This window comes from Procambarus clarkii, chromosome 31 (assembly GCF_040958095.1).
Source record: "Procambarus clarkii isolate CNS0578487 chromosome 31, FALCON_Pclarkii_2.0, whole genome shotgun sequence".
In the NCBI taxonomy this organism is placed as follows: domain Eukaryota; kingdom Metazoa; phylum Arthropoda; class Malacostraca; order Decapoda; family Cambaridae; genus Procambarus; species Procambarus clarkii.
In genome coordinates this window covers 28,946,625-28,962,609 of record NC_091180.1, presented here as the reverse complement: position 1 = coordinate 28,962,609, position 15,985 = coordinate 28,946,625, and the positions used below count along the sequence as shown (strand labels likewise).

Sequence of the window (15,985 nt, the reverse complement as noted above, 5' to 3'; positions counted from 1 at the left end):
ATGGGTATGCGGTAGACCACACCCCATGGGATAGGTATGGTGGGCCACTACTACCCACAGGATGGGTATGTGGTGGACAACACCCCATGGGATAGGTATGGTGGCCCACTACTACCCACAGGATGGGTATGTGGTGGACCACACCCCCATGGGATAGGTATGGGGGCCACTGCCACCCAGGGGGATGGGTATTTGGTGGACCACACCCCATGGGATAGGTATGGGGGCCACTAGCACCCATAGGATGGGTATGTGGTGGACCACTCCCCATGGGATAGGTATGGTGGGCCACTACTACCCACAGGATGGGTATGTGGTGGACCACACCCCATGGGATAGGTATGGTGGGCCAATACTACCCACAGGATGGATATGTGGTGGATCACACCCCATGGGATAGGTATGGTGGGCCAATACTACCCACAGGATGGGTATGTGGTGGACCACACCCCATGGGATAGGTATGGGGGCCACTACCACCCACAAAGTGGGTATGTGGTGGACCACACCCCATGGGATAGGTATGGGGGCCACTACCACCCACAAAGTGGGTATGTGGTGGACCACACCCCATGGGATAGGTATGGGGGCCACTACCACCCATAGGATAGGTATGAAGTGCATAATAAATGAACAAAATAAATCAATAAGTCAAATCAAGTCTTGAAAATAATTGTACTGTAGTTGAAAAATAGACAAATAAAAATAAAGTTGACAATAGTACGTCAATGTTTGACAAATATTGTGACCCTGACGGCCCTTAGTTTTAATGATGAATTTAACTATATATTATATACAAAAATACAAGCTCGACCTTGCCAGGATTCGAACCTGGAATCTTCTGATCCGTAGTCAGACGCGTTATCCGTTGCGCCACAAGGCCATACGTTATCTTACTTATATTTTTAGTATTATAAATTATATTTTCTTAAGTTATACTTATTAAATGTAAATAGATTTGCAACTTTGTGTTTTTGGAAATTTAGTTCGGTCATTTATTATGCACCCTTTACCTATGATAATTTAAAATGCATCTGACCAGTAATTGTTGAGTCGCAGAGGAACAATGATGTCTTAATGTCTTAAGTCCCTCATGGAGCCGTCTTACATAGCATATCTTATTTAAACAATAACAACGCTATAATAATTCATATATTATAGATGGATATGTATGTAGTTGACATAAACACTTAATAAGACTATAGGGACCAATTTCAAACCTAGTTATACGTTTGAAATTAAGTTAAATTGATCTATTATTAGATTATTTTAAATGGTTTAGAATAACTATGATATTACTGAAGCCTTCATAAGAACAAAATTATGACTGTAAACACCACCACTATATAAATAGTGCACTTTTTAAATATTAGTGTTCGTTTGGGTTTATGTAATGGTATAACAGTTACCCTAAAATTCAAAATTTACATTTTCTATGATATGGGCTCCTGGGCTGGTGCTGCCATCTGTTGAGCGGAGACACAACTGCTTGGCTTGCCTCGACCCGCACCAGATGGCATCGTCCAGTATCCGTTAAGGTTCGTCCAAGGTTGAGAATGGAGACAGGTTTTAGTGTTCGTTCGTATAGGCGTAGCCATGGTAGAGTGTCACTTGGTGGTCGCACGTTTCTGGCGTTGCCAGTTACTGGTTGGCGGCGTGTGGCTCGAGACCCTAGTGCCACAGGTCACACTGGCACTCCATAACAACACACCAGACCACTAGTGTGACACGAGTGTGAAAACAGGCAGTAGTGTGAGGGAAGAGTGTGGTCACACTTGCTATACTGGTAGTAAACAACACTACACACCCTATTTTGGGCTTCCGTGAAGGCTGTTGTTGTGTGTGTTTGTAATATATATACTGTATATATATACGCATGGTGTGAGGCAGTGATGAGCGGCGCACACGCCACTCCCGGCCGTGTTCACCGATGGCCAGCCTCGCCTCGCACGTGACAAGGTAGGTGCTGGTAATCTTGTTAATGGTTCACGTGGTAGGCTGGCTGGAGGCCTTGTCTGGCCCTCCCCCTCACCCCCCCCCCTGGCACCTCACCTGTCTCCTGCCATCCCCCCCTAGCCCTCCCCCGTCACCTCTCCTGTCCTACCCACTTCACCTGTCCTTCCCGCCTCGCCCCCCGGCACCTCACGTCTCTCCAACACACTAGTTACGTGAAAAACACTTTTTAAAAGACTGTGGGGCTAGAATCCATTGATTAGTGGCGAGTACTTCATTATTGATACGATTTGTTATTTAGTTATTTATATACAGCCTTTTAGAGTCTTAGGTTCATTGCTCTGATGCCTCGTCAGGTAACTTAAGTTTCCTAGCGCATTTAGTTGCAACATTTCTCCTGTGTCTTGTGAAGGTCACATTTTCATAAATTCTGACTCTTGCTACGGTAACTTTTGTTAGTGATTGTTCTTGTCCTGTCTTATGACAGGACGGTATTATAGTACCTTCGTGAAATAGCCAACTGTTGAGTTTTCCTGGAGCAACAATAACTTTTCAACGTCGTCCCCGAGATAAAATATCTAAAGCCTTAAATGTGGAATTTGCGTTTTCGTTCTTGCCTAGTGAAAAAGTCTGTGTTGACTATTTTATATAGATGTCATGGCTGACATCTATATAAAATAGAATGTCTTTGCCCAAGATTGTTTCCCAGACGCTTGTGGCAAGCCTGGCAGAACTTTGCAGCGTGATTGAAGAATGTCAAGGAACTGTCATAGGCTTGACCAGTTAGGCCTACTACCCACAGTGAATTCGGAGAAGAAATGGTGACCATTGTCATTATTTTCATTATCAGTTCATACATGCAAAACACATGTTCTGATGGTAGACTTGCATTCTGGGAGCTCCCAATTCTGTTGATGTACTTCCTTTATATAATGTACATGAAACCAAATAAAAAATATCGCCTATTTGAGCGTTTCTAAAAATTTTGAGAAATTACTACATAAATAATTATTTACTGTGTAGTATTGATATATTAATAATCTTGATTTTTGTTTACTCATTAGTTGTTACAAGCTGGAATTGCATTTTCTGTACAGTTTTATGTAGCAGTAAGAACATGCGTATTTTTTTATTTTAGTCATTGATTTCATAGATGTTCGAATTAACAAGTTGGTGCAGGTTATGGTCGCCAACCTGTTGCCAACCCCAGTTTTTTCGTTGAACGTAGAGCAGAGAACTGTTGAGCTGGTACATGTGCCTGGTAGCCACATGTGGTGCGTCTTTGGTGGGTTATTAATGAGTGAATGTAGAGTCGCAAAGTTGGTTGGATGCCCTCTAGACTCCTGGCAAGGTAACCCCTTCCTTTCCTCTCCCTTAATTAAGGTCACCTACATCCCTCCCCTAACCCCCCCCCTTCACCCCAAGCCGTTGTTTAGTATTCCTAATAAGGCAGTTTATAAAATACACAGTCCAGTCACATCTCTTCTGTGTTGAAGAATCTGGATACACATATTTGTTTTTGCTAGGCTTCTGGTCCAATTTTACACTTTATCTTAAATAAAAATAAATATAGTTTTGGGTTTTGTTAGTGATTAATACAAATAAAAAAATATCGCCTATTTGAGCGTTTCTAAAAATTTTGATATTGTCTTCGTGTCTGTCCCCAGTAAATATCTTTGTGAATGGGCACAAGCGTATGGAATTACCTTTTTTTGGCTCTTCGATGACATCCAGGAGTGGTACATGTCTTGCCTTGTGGTGGAGGGTGAAGGAGCTTGAGTGCTTCAGTGCTCCAAATAGCAGTTGAGTGGTTTGTGGAGCTCTTCTTCTGGCCCAAGGTGAGGGGCAACACAAAAACTTGGCCAAGTCACTTGTTGCCAAACAGTTTCCTGTGCATAGAAACCCATATTTCTCGTTTACCTTCATCACGGAGCTGTCTACTCAAACGTGAAGGCTCGTGATTGGCAACATCTTTCTTTAATAGGGGACAAGCGTCAATTCGTGGTTCAGTTGAGCCAGAGTAGGGTAAAGTGGTTATAAAGAGGTCGGCAGCAGCCCTGTCTAGATATACGACGTTGTCCAGCGTGAGTAAACACTGTGGTCCCCGAGAGACGAGGCGTCGCCCAGCATGAGCGCACAACATGCCCCAGTAAGAGTAATGTGGTTGAGCAGCACTAAGTAGGCAGCCTGGACTAACAGGCTGAAGTTCAAGTACACCTCGTGGCCCAGTACAGGTGAGCAGCGTGGTCCAGCAACATATACTCCATACTGACAAGGCCACCACGTGGGAAACCCCCTAAGCTCTTGGCGATGTGATCAATAATGGCTGGTTGGTCAGACTTGCTCCACTCACTACGGACGTATTGTCCCCAGCTGGAAGCTTATTTTTTCCCTCCTACCCCGACACCAGGCATAATGAACCCCCTCGCATTAGTGATTGCTACAGCCCCCTATACTCTGTGGTCTGTTGGTCTGACGTCAGTTACTATGGGAGTGTGCTGAAGTTTGTCCTTTACCCAAAGAAGAGATTCCAGGTACTTGGATAATAACCGAGCTCTCTTAAACTTACTCAGTCATGAATATCTTAAGTGATACTTGAGCAAATCTTGAGACAGCCATTTTGGCTTTTAACATTTAAGGATTTGCTTCTTAATTTTGGCTTGTTTAGTCTATTCGTCATAAACACTGCTCTACTAGGATTTTTTTTGTCATTGCAGGATTGTGGTGTTCGCAAAAAAACAAACCCAGCTAGCAGCAATAATTTAACATGGATATATAATCGTGTTTATTCTTGACGCTTGTGTGAAGCAGTTAAATCAACACAGCTCCTCCTGCACCATAATATATAATTAAGCTCATAGCTACCAGTCCGGTTGTGCAGCCTCATACAAGCAGCAGTTTTAAAACAACGTAACTTTGTTAATTTTGAACAAATGTTGACATCACTGACAATATTAGATAGTTTGCTTGCTGCCATGTTTTGATAATTACTTTTCAGTAGTTTTCGATGTTGTAATCTTTACTAGTGTTATGAAAGGTGCTCCCGACGCAGTGGAAACGGTTAATTATGAAGCGAATTTGAACTTGATCATTAACGCTGATAAGCATTAGGCTACCTCTCGTTCCCTGTGGACACAACTCCCTCAATAAAAGTATTCTCGCTTAGATATACAAAGTTGTAGGATAAGTTTGGCATTTTTCATTTTCTCCTGTTATGTACCGCCTTCTAACCTAATGTTAACTAACCTCATATAGTTCAACAGTTCAACCTATACTGGCCTCGGCTAACCAATAGTCTTAAAGTAACCTAACACAATCACAGCACAGCGGGTAAAAACGTGTCGAATTTTTAGATTATTATACAGAGTATCTCATAAGTCTGGAACCACTGAACGAAATAAAACTGGGGTTGAAACATTTTAACAATGAATTATGAATGTGTGCGCTATTATGAATGATATTCGCATCCTGTAAGAAACGAAATACAGTACAAACGAATCGCTTAATTACCCAATTGTGCTATTTCTTCTTGTTTGTAAGTGCTAGAGTAAATCTCAAACAAGTACTTATTTCACTTAAAATACCCTTTACCATCGAGCATATATTAGGAGGCGGTGACCACTCGTTACAAGAAAAATACCAAATAATCAAAGCACTGGCTAAATATCTCCAGTCGACCAACAAATTGGGTCACATCTGATCCGCGCCACATTTATACCTGGCGCCACCAACAGCTAAACACAGACAACAACTGCCTCGTCGCAGTACCAACCATCAGCTGACGCCATAAACACAACACACCGCCCTACGGGGCGGCAAGTCTCCCTCTAACACACACACCTCTGTTTTAGTCGCCGCTCCTCTGTCTACAGCACAACGCAACAAGCACTTTTGAAACTCTTATCATCCTCAACATAAACGCCTCTACCAACACCTGTACAGTCATCGGTGTTACGTACCTCTATAAGATACGTAATTAAATAAATTAATATGTACATTTATAATTGTGTTTAAATAACTTTATAATTGTGTTTAAATTACATGTATATTGATATACTTATATGTTCTATGTAAAATAATTTCATGTTACATTGTTGGCGTTAGGCCCAACGTATCGTGGGAATGATTGTTTTATTTCTTTGTGTATTCAGTTTCCCATGGGAACTAATGATTTATATGTGATCATATGTGGGTAACATAGGTGAATAATAATTGTGTGAACTGTATCTGGCAAATTGTCGTGGGATAGTCCGTTGCTGGATGAGCATGCCATCATTCCCCTTTGTATGTGTATTTTAATTACTATGTAAAGCAATAATTACCTTATTTTTGTTATACCAATATGTATTGACCATTCATTAAGTTAGTTTAAGATTACTCTTGTCACAATATATTGCTCCATTGTAGAATTAATAAATATTGTAACTTTGACAATTTTTCGCGGGGCAGAAGCAATGATTTTGACTCCCGCAGATATGTAGGTCAGTAGCTGTAACGGAACCAGAGAGTTAACATCTTGTGGAGTTAAGTTGTACATTATTGTTCTGTCATAACCATACATATAATAATATTATATTAATTTCTTGGGGAGACAGTAATGTTTTAATTTGATATATTTGTGATAAAGTAACCATCTGTATTTATATATGCTATTGAGATTTATGTGAATATATATATATATATTATATATATATATATATATATATATATATATATATATATATAATATATATATATATATATATATATAATATATATATATATATATATATATATATATATAATATATATATATATATATATAATATATATATATATATATATATATATATATATATATATATATATATATAATTATATGTATTCCTTCAGTCCTAAAGGAAAATTTTAACAAAGTGCTCATTACTTATTAAGGGGTTACACTGGTGACCCGCTCTTGTGAACAGCAATTTTAGTAACCCTAGACCTTTTTTAAAGTTGGCTGCTGTAGGGTCACGAGCCGTAACAATCGGGAGGACAAACCCTTCATACAAACTGCACCTTCTATCAAGAAGAAGAGGTGCAATATGCATGAAGAGTTTAGCCTCTCGATGACTGCACGAGTACAACTGTTGAGAGACGCGTCAATGATGAGAATGACAACATTTCAAGAGTTTGTTGAAATGTTGAAGTTTGTTTAACAATGTTTTGTTCCATTCACCTGAGCTCTTAGGAGCCTCAAGGCGTGGACCCCACACGTGCCAGGCCCAAGCTCTATATAAATAATGGAACGTTTATTTCTACGGAAGTGTGGATGGCATCTTAATGTTTGTTGTCTTTGCTGTAGATACAGGAGCGGCGACTTAAAAGAAGCATGTGTTAGAGGGAGGCTTCCAGCACTGTAGGGCGGGACGTTGTGTTTATGGCGTCACTTGATCGCTGTTGCTGTTGATGAAGATTAAAAGTAAGCCACAACAAAAGGTGGCACGGGCATGAATAGCTCTATGGTTGGTGCTGCAGCGAGGCTGTTGTAATATTTGCCCTGATTGTGCGGAGCGCGATCGACCAAACTGTTGGTCAGGTGTGTCTTGTAAGGTTCCTGTCGGGGCGTTGGTGGAGGCATAATCAGTTGGAAGCATAAGTAATTGGAAATAACACTGCCGTAGAACAATAATTGATAAATTGTGTAATTTCTCGCCAGTAATTCTTGCAAGTATAATTTAATTATCAAGATGGAACACCAATTTTGAAATCTCAAATATCTTAAGTGAAATTAATTATAGATTTAGGGCTATTCCACGAGCTGTTAAAATAGTTGCCATAATGTGCAGTTGTAATAATAACGGTTGCAATACATTTCTGGTGTTAAATATAAGTGTTGCATAATGTTTGGTGCTTGAACAATACTTGAATTTAATAATTTAACATGCAACATTATATCAACCAAGGTCATATATATATAAGGTGAGGTCTGGAGAAAATTGTGCCATGTCGGGGCGTGTGGGAAGTGATAAGAGAACAGATAAGATAAGAGAAGGGAAATTGAGTTGGTGAGCGCTGGTTCTGGGGCTGCTTCAACCTGATGGCGGAATCCTCGAGTTCCTCTGATATTCTCTCATACATAGTGATACATAGTGTAACCTGACTACTCTTATAAGCTTCTCCTGCTGATGCAACCACCAACACCAGCCACATTATAACAATTAACCCACTCATACAAAACAACGCCAACACCATCCTAGTGTTTATCTAACATTCAGAACACTATGAGGTTTCTTTGTACCATTTAGATTAAACAAAAATTTTAATCTAATTACTTAAGATAGTAAAATGTGTCAGGAAGCTTATAGGGTGACGGAACAAGGTAACGTGATGAATCATAGGAATTTTTTGTTGAAAATCTATGTAATATTATTGTGCTCAGAAGTGTGGAGTTGCGAGTGAGTGTACAGATGTTCAAACATGTCACACGTTGCTATGGGTTTCTGTTGTGTTCCCCCTCGCTCTATTGTTGTCGGGGTATGCTTCTGAAATATTACTACCCAAGTTACCGAGAATATATCGGAATAATACTGTTAATGAAGATCATTAACAGTGCACGTATTGGGGAATAACTTAGAACGATAATGTTAATATTTAATCGTGTCTGTCAGACCTTACTGATTAGCTCGCGTGGCCTTGTGATGTAATATGTGTCACTGTTACACCCCTTTACAGGCTTGATAAATGTGGCACTCTTAAATCCCGGCTGATCATATAAATCACTATGTAGCGCACAGCCTGATGCCCAGAGTTGTGGACTGTAAGCCAGAGGATCATTTAGGACTTCTTTCACAACTCTCACAATCTGGAGTCATTTTTTCCTGGCAATGGTTATCTTTACGTTTTATTAGATTAGATCCAAAGCCTGGAAGCAAGTCTTAGAGTGGGTATAAATATACTGGTAGAATTTTATAAAATTTCGTAACATAAGAGTATGGAAGAAAACCATAATTGTGTCGGCAATACGTAAACATAAAGGAACAATGATCATAAAACTGGCGCTGACTGCGTGTTGTAGCTCTGCTGGTGAATTTACACACACCTGCGACAATCTCCAATATTCACTGATGGCCATCACGATGTTTCGCTTTATTCAATTCTATGAGAGTAAAATGTACAGTAATGTACATTACTGTACATACTTTGATGCAGCATCACTGAAATGCTGCATCTTTTAGTGATGGTTAATATTACTATATGCACTAAGAGCATAGTAATACTAACGTGCTTCACCACTAGCCTAGCCTCCAGTGACCTCAAATTCCGCCAAACCTTAATGTTCACTAGTATATAATTATAATGATTACGTGCGATGCTATTATTATGGCTTGTGCAAATGAATAGTGTACTTTAATGTTTACATAAACTAAATCAGAGATAAATATTTATAGACAAGTGCACAATAAAATGTGTATTTGATGACTGGTTGGCAAAAGCCCCACGCACTTAACCTAACCTAAATGTCAATCCTCACACTTTCTCAAGTCCATTACCGCACTTGTATACAGAAGTCCTGGCACGAGATATCCATTGAGGAGAGATTAAATGTCTTGGCCAGTGCGATGACTTGACATTTCTGACGCGGAGGTAAACTGTGACTTGAATAGGCAAAACACCTTTTATCCTTGAACCAGTGTGGATATTCTTGTAAATTACTTTTATCCAACGAAGGCGGTAATGTTGCTGAATACCTCGACAACCAATCATATGGACGTGTCACAACTGATTCTATACTTGATGGCAGGTCAGTGATAATAGGGTAAAGTATCGCTATACGAAATATAGTCAGCTTGTCAACAATGGTTGTTTACATGATTTGTTTTGTTTATGAACTTGTAAAATCCGGCTTTCTTTGATACAGTAATTTTCCGCACAATAGTCTGCGCTCTGTGTTGTTACTAGTTAACATTCAGACAAATCTCCAACTTAATATGAATGATGAGACACTTCCACCCGTTGGTCAGACCACACTGGGCAGCATTTATTAATTTTCCTGTCTTCCATGGACAGCTGGCGTATGTTCTGCAATATACAGAGCAAATTACTGTTTTAACAAGCATATATTGATTTCAGTTTGCTCCTGTATGGACAGGGTCAGAGAGGTGTTTACAGTACATAGTGGAAAGTACCATGCTGTCATCTGCTCCTCTTGATTCTGACTCCTGCATCATTACCATCTTTACCACCGTTTACAGTTGGTAAATCATGAGATGACGCAAGATGGTTGCTTCATCTTGCCAAATGAGGCAACAAATTAGACAACTAACCAACCCCGGATCTGCCTCCCATGACTAAAGGTAATTCTGGGGCTGCTGCCAACCATTGCTAGCGTGTCGAGTAATGATTATACCGCGCACATTTATCATTGTTAATATCCCACATCTCTGCTGAGAACACTCCAATAATGCGACGCGGCACCGCGGCTCTCGTTAAGACATAATCACAAGACACCATTGGATAGATTCTGAAATACTGGTCTTCATTTTATCATTAAGAATATTATCCAAGAGCAGATATACTGTATAACAACACTTTAAAAGTATTATTTTTATCTCCAAACAAGAATATGATTAGACAGTACGAAGGTTAAGATTGGTACTAGGATGACGTATGCCAGACAACCCGAGATTACCAATTGATCACGTCAAGAGTACCTTTCTCGCAGCATTCCTTTCTGAGTGGTGGGCCAGGATTGATAAGCAGTTGCGCAAGTACTTACGAACATGTACATCTTTTCTCACTCTTTGGCGGCTTTGTTTACATTTACCGAAAAGTTTAGGAGCATCTAGACTTCCCAATTATTTGTTAGTGTTATAAACAGCCTCCAAGTGCATCGGAGCCCAAACTGTTCAATAAATGTAAACAAAACCGCTAAAGGTTGAGAAAATATTTCAAGTTTGTAAGTAATTGCGTAACAGAAAACCAGTAGGAGCCATGAGGAGGATTCGAATCTATGCGCTGCGAACGCGCCCAGGTACGCGCCTACTGATTTTCTCGAATACATCACGTTAATGTGATTTCTTTATGCAGTTGCCTAACTGCTTGATGAATCGTGGCCCAGGTGTTCATGAATATATTCCAACAATAAAGGCAAATAATTGTTTTAGGCAACTTTATTAATTTTCTTTTGCCAGATGTACGTTTGTTGGTGTAATACATTAATTTATTTTATTTATTATAATAATCAGGCGAGATATTCAGATGGTGTTTTGGTAGTGAGAGGAAGGACGCACCTGGCCAGGCAGGTGTGAAGGGAAGGCCCAGGATACTCTCAACATTTAGTGAATGCCCAGTTATATAATTAATAGTTTTAGACAAAGGTTTGAGGTAGATACAGGGAACTTTATAGCAATTTTTTCATCACTCGCAGATATTAGGAAATCCTCCTAATTCGCTCAAGCCTACAAATGCAGCCTAGTGAAGCCTCTCCACGTGTGACCACCTACCCTGTAAGATATTACCTGAAAACTGTAACCCTTCGTATGAGAGTAGCACAGTGCTGTATAGGTCAGCTGTGTGTGTGTGTCTGTGGGGGGGGGGGTCTCCACAGGACAAAATATAATTTGTCCAGAGTCGGAGGCCAGACGCTTACAGCTACCCACTGCCAGCTTTCCATGGTGAAACATTCGGGGGTGAGGGGGAGGGATGTTATAGATCTTTCGCGGACGGCCCTAGTAACACCTGTTGAGAAATATCCGCATCTTTAGTGACCCCATTCGATTTTCATTACGAAAAACACATGTCCTATTCCAGACAAGGTTCTAAGACGTGCTCTAAAACAGGAAGACGAAGGCAGACACCCGGGCACAGCTGGGTATTCCATCTAGTAGTATCCCATCTTATTCGCTGGCGTCTCCAGATTATCGGGCCACCTCTGGGAAATACCCAGGACTGCGTTTCGTCTCGGCTATACAAAGTGTTCTCCTTCATCTGGACTGTGCAGTCAAACACTGGTGCACTACTTTCATATCTGTGACTGCGAGGGGAATGAGGCTTACCTCTTTCATTCCCGATGGTTTTAAATCTCAGAACGGCAAGATGCCGTATCTGCTCTTGAAGGTGTGGATGGAGGCGGCCTCTACTAATTCTTTGCAGTGCACTCCACTTTGTTATGGTGCCGGACACCTTGGTAGACAGTGGACCAGCTACCTGGTGGCTGTGCGTGGCGCCAAGGGTTGAGGGCGCTTGGTCATCTGGGAGAAAGGTCACAGAGGACGACACACGCTCACTATGTGTGTTTAGTATGCCCTTGGCGTACACACACACACGTGTACACGAAGTAGTGGGGGGGGGGGAGGAACACGCAAGAGAGGAAAGTACACATTGCGGGACATTTAAATTCTCCACCTATTTCTGAAACTTGGTAAAACCAAAACACAAGTTAAATTTTCTGTATTAATTCCTTTTATCACTATAAAGGCTAAACGTTCCGTGTGTGTGTATATACACGGTATATATAATATTTTATATATATAATCTTAACCAAGAGAATCATCGCACTGGATGTACCCACAGCTCGTCTTCAGGTAGCCGGATAAGCAGCTAGGCTAGAAGTCTACATTTGAGTTTACACCTCCCCCTGATGCAAGGGATCAAGAGTTATGTTACCAACATTACCACACCCTACATTACGCCCATAATTTCTCTACAGTAGACGGGAAATACTAAAATTGTATTACCTGGTTCTCATCCAAAATAGTTCACTGCTATTGTAAACTTATTGGTAAAACTAAATTCACGTAAATTTTCCCATTTATAATGACCTATTGTTAGTGATATATTTACCGTTAATTGTTACTATGAATTGATGGGGTAAAAGACCACTGCGATCCAGTTCATGAGACCATTGTTTAGGTCTGTAGCATACTCCATACTGTAAAGCCACGTCCTGTGGAAACTCGCATTCCCCATTGATGTATTTACAACATTGATGAACTAGTTCATCAATGCTGTAAGTTGCTTAGTCTAAACGAATATCGAGGGTCGGTTCCTGAAAGCATTATGTACTTCTGACATTTACACCGCTGCCTGATAAAATTTTTGTATTATCCTAATTATAATTTGTTTGTCCGAAATAGGAGGCCAGACACCTGTGGCTAGCCATTCCCAGCATAATAAATTAACTAAACTAAAATGTGATAGATGGGGCAGAGGGAGAGGATGGAGTGTAGAAGACACACACATCCAGCCCACAACACCGGTGGGCTGCACTAGGCTCCAACGACCGTCCTTGACGTACACTCCCAACGGTAAACCCCAGGCGTCCAAGGATGTCACTGGGAGGGAGGGAAGGTAGTGGCGGGTTAGAGAGCGCCTGGGAGGCTGGGAGACGGGTATAAAGCGGAGTGAACGAGTGCGTTGTAAGAGTGAGAAGGGAGTGCATAGTGAAGGGTTGGAGAGTGCATGTAAGCTGGAGGGGGAAGAGGAATGCATGAATTTTGTAAGAGTGTAATAAGTATGCTTGTATGATGTGAAGTGTGTAGGTGCATGAATATTTTCACGTTGCTACTACAAGGTTTTTAAATTTTTCGTTAGATATATCGTGAGTGTGTCTGCTTACGTTACATTATTCACGAGTAATAATGTACAAAGCACCCGTGCACTTCTCCATACAAATAGTTGCAAGAATAAGGAGCAGGGGCAGAGGGGTAAATTATTTCGGTGTGTGTGTGTGTGTGTAGGGTTTGTTAATAAGTCGTAATTCGTTGTTTTGGGGAATTGTTCATAGACAATTACCACGTTTGTTTTTTCATGCTGTTCAGGATTTTGCTCTTTTTTTCCATGGTGTACGTGGCTGTTGTAAGTAGTCAAATCACATAATGCCTCTTGGTGGACTTGTAAACGCCTTTCTGCTATCAGTGGAGCTAGGCAGGCGAGCCAGTCTTGTCCTGAAGGTCGGGCGACGCGCGCAAACAGTGAACGATATTCCTGCTGTGTTGTGGAGAGGTGTTCCCCCCTCCACCCCTACTGGCCTCTCCCTCCACCCCACCCCGTAGTCTTCTCCCTCACCCACCCCCAAGCTTTCTTGCTCACTACACTTCTCTCTGCTGCTCCTTACTTTCCCTGCTACATTTCTACACACCAGACAAGAGGAAGCACAAGTTAGAGAAGCAGACAGGATGACAAGGACGGTGCTTCTGTTGATATGGGAGTACCTAAGCAACAGCAGGCAGTCACTGAGGGAAGACTTATCAGAGTGGCGTGATGACACCAGCGGAATCCCACAGCGTCATTCCTCGGACTAATACTGTTTCTGATATATGTAAATGATATTGGAGGCAGTTTCACAACTTGCATAATTCCCGTCTGTCGCTTCTCGACCTCTCCCCTCCTTTCCCCCATTGCTGTTCCAGGCACCAGCTGTCTGTCCACTTAAAACATTCCTGGAAAACTGTTGTAGCCTCAAGAGTGCTTGTAGGGTCGAGCCTCGGCTCTCCAACCTCGCTTTTCAACCATTTTATAGTTTAAGCAATGACTGGCCAGAAATATTCATTATTTTAATATTTCAAACTATGGAGTTATCTTCAACCACTTACGTTTCTAGCCTATTACTGTTCAAATTTTTACACTGACGTTCTCTTTGATATCAGAGTCGCTAATCTGTAGTTTCTATTAGGTGTTTCTTGTTTTCAACATTGGTTGTCTATTTTGCCAATTTCTCCTAGTAAACATCTCGTTATGTCAGTGTTCCTTCGCTAATTTTGTGTGATGAGGACGCGTTTCCCCAGTCTTCCCTCGTAGCTCAGTTTCCTCAGCTCGTAAACGGGGTTTGTTGCATATATTTAAAGGCTGCATGCTCACGAGTGGCTTTCATGATGCTTTTACATAGCTTTCAGGGGAATAATTTGTCTATCTAAAATTTGTCCAGACGTGCCACAGCGGCATAGGGTTCTAAAGTGGGCCTCTGACGTTAGATTTGGGGTAGTGAGTGTGCCTTAGGCGTCTTATGGTGCAGGAATATCTTCCCCCTTCGTTGTTGCCATACCACTCTTCTTCTTCCCATTCTCATTCATTTACGTGTCTAGGTTAGTCTACTAAACGCTCTTTATATTCCCTATGGCGTGTTTAGTTCACTTTAATGTTAGTCGTTCTCTGCTCTGATCTTTCATTAGTTTTATATGAGGAACAAACATTGATATGAAAGACCAACTTCTCGTCACTTGGTTAAAATATATTAGGGTGACATTGGCTCTAGTAACGACCCTTGTGGGATTCCACTTGTTTCCTCTTCATTCTATCTCCCTCTCACTGTAAACCGTTGTTTCCTTTCTCCACCCTGCACTCCCTTCTCTCCACTCTCGCCACTTCCCCCACACCTCTCCGTCCCACACTCCCATATATCATAGCGTAGTGTGGACGACACTGATGAAGTGGGGAACGGTATGGGGAAGCTGATGATGAATGTGTGAGAGTGGGGAAGGAACACCCGCTACATGGCAACCCGTCCTCACACCAAGTCCATTCCATTCAACGGTCGACCCGAAAGACGCTTTGATAAATTTTTACATGCTGTTGATTCAAAACGGGAATTTTCTCAAATATAAATTAATATTTTGTATCATATTTTACATATTTATTCACTGGTTAGGTGTTTAGGTTCTGTTGGCGATTGTTTGTAGTACGTGGGTGAATTATTTACAGCGTTGTGGTTCGAACAAAATTCGTCAGTCAAGTGCTTGTTCCGGAAGTGTTCGAACGTCATCAGTTGTGAGTCGTGTGTAAACCGTTTTTCATTCATAAACACCTGGGGTTTGGCGGGTGCATGGAATGGACTTTGGGTCTTTATGAGGTTTGGTTGTACATGGCCAACACATGGCTCGCGGCTCTTGTTTATGGAGAGAACCATTGTGAGGGTTGTTAGAGGTGGTTGTTTATGGTGTTTATTGTGAGTTGTGGCACTCGTCCTTATGGGTAATGTGAGCACAGTGTAGTTAAGACTCCATCACTCGCTCCCATTACATTGATCTTGTAGCTCTTGCGTCATTTAGGAAAACATTTATACAGTTAATCT

The 15,985-nt window shown here is 41.2% G+C and overlaps 2 protein-coding genes and 1 non-coding gene across 5 annotated transcripts in view; 1 reads left to right on the top strand and 2 right to left on the bottom strand.

Moving 5' to 3' along the window:
• Positions 1 to 15,985, bottom strand: part of LOC123758803 (Nicotinamide amidase) — an 89,205-nt gene that overhangs the window by 72,202 nt on the left and 1,018 nt on the right. The gene's annotated exons all lie outside the window — the stretch shown is intronic.
• TRNAR-ACG (transfer RNA arginine (anticodon ACG)) lies at positions 811 to 883 on the bottom strand. Its single transcript has one exon. It is a non-coding gene; the product is annotated as a tRNA-Arg (tRNA).
• LOC123758801 (cGMP-dependent 3',5'-cyclic phosphodiesterase) overlaps positions 1,559 to 15,985 on the top strand; it is a 187,914-nt gene continuing 173,487 nt past the window's right edge. For 2 of the 3 annotated variants that reach the window (XM_045743517.2, XM_069334628.1), the window contains exon 1: positions 1,561 to 1,959. The gene's annotated coding sequence lies outside the window, so the exon portion shown is untranslated. Of the gene's footprint in view, positions 1,960 to 15,985 lie in introns of all 3 variants that reach the window. The other variant, XM_069334632.1, reaches the window with a different exon arrangement.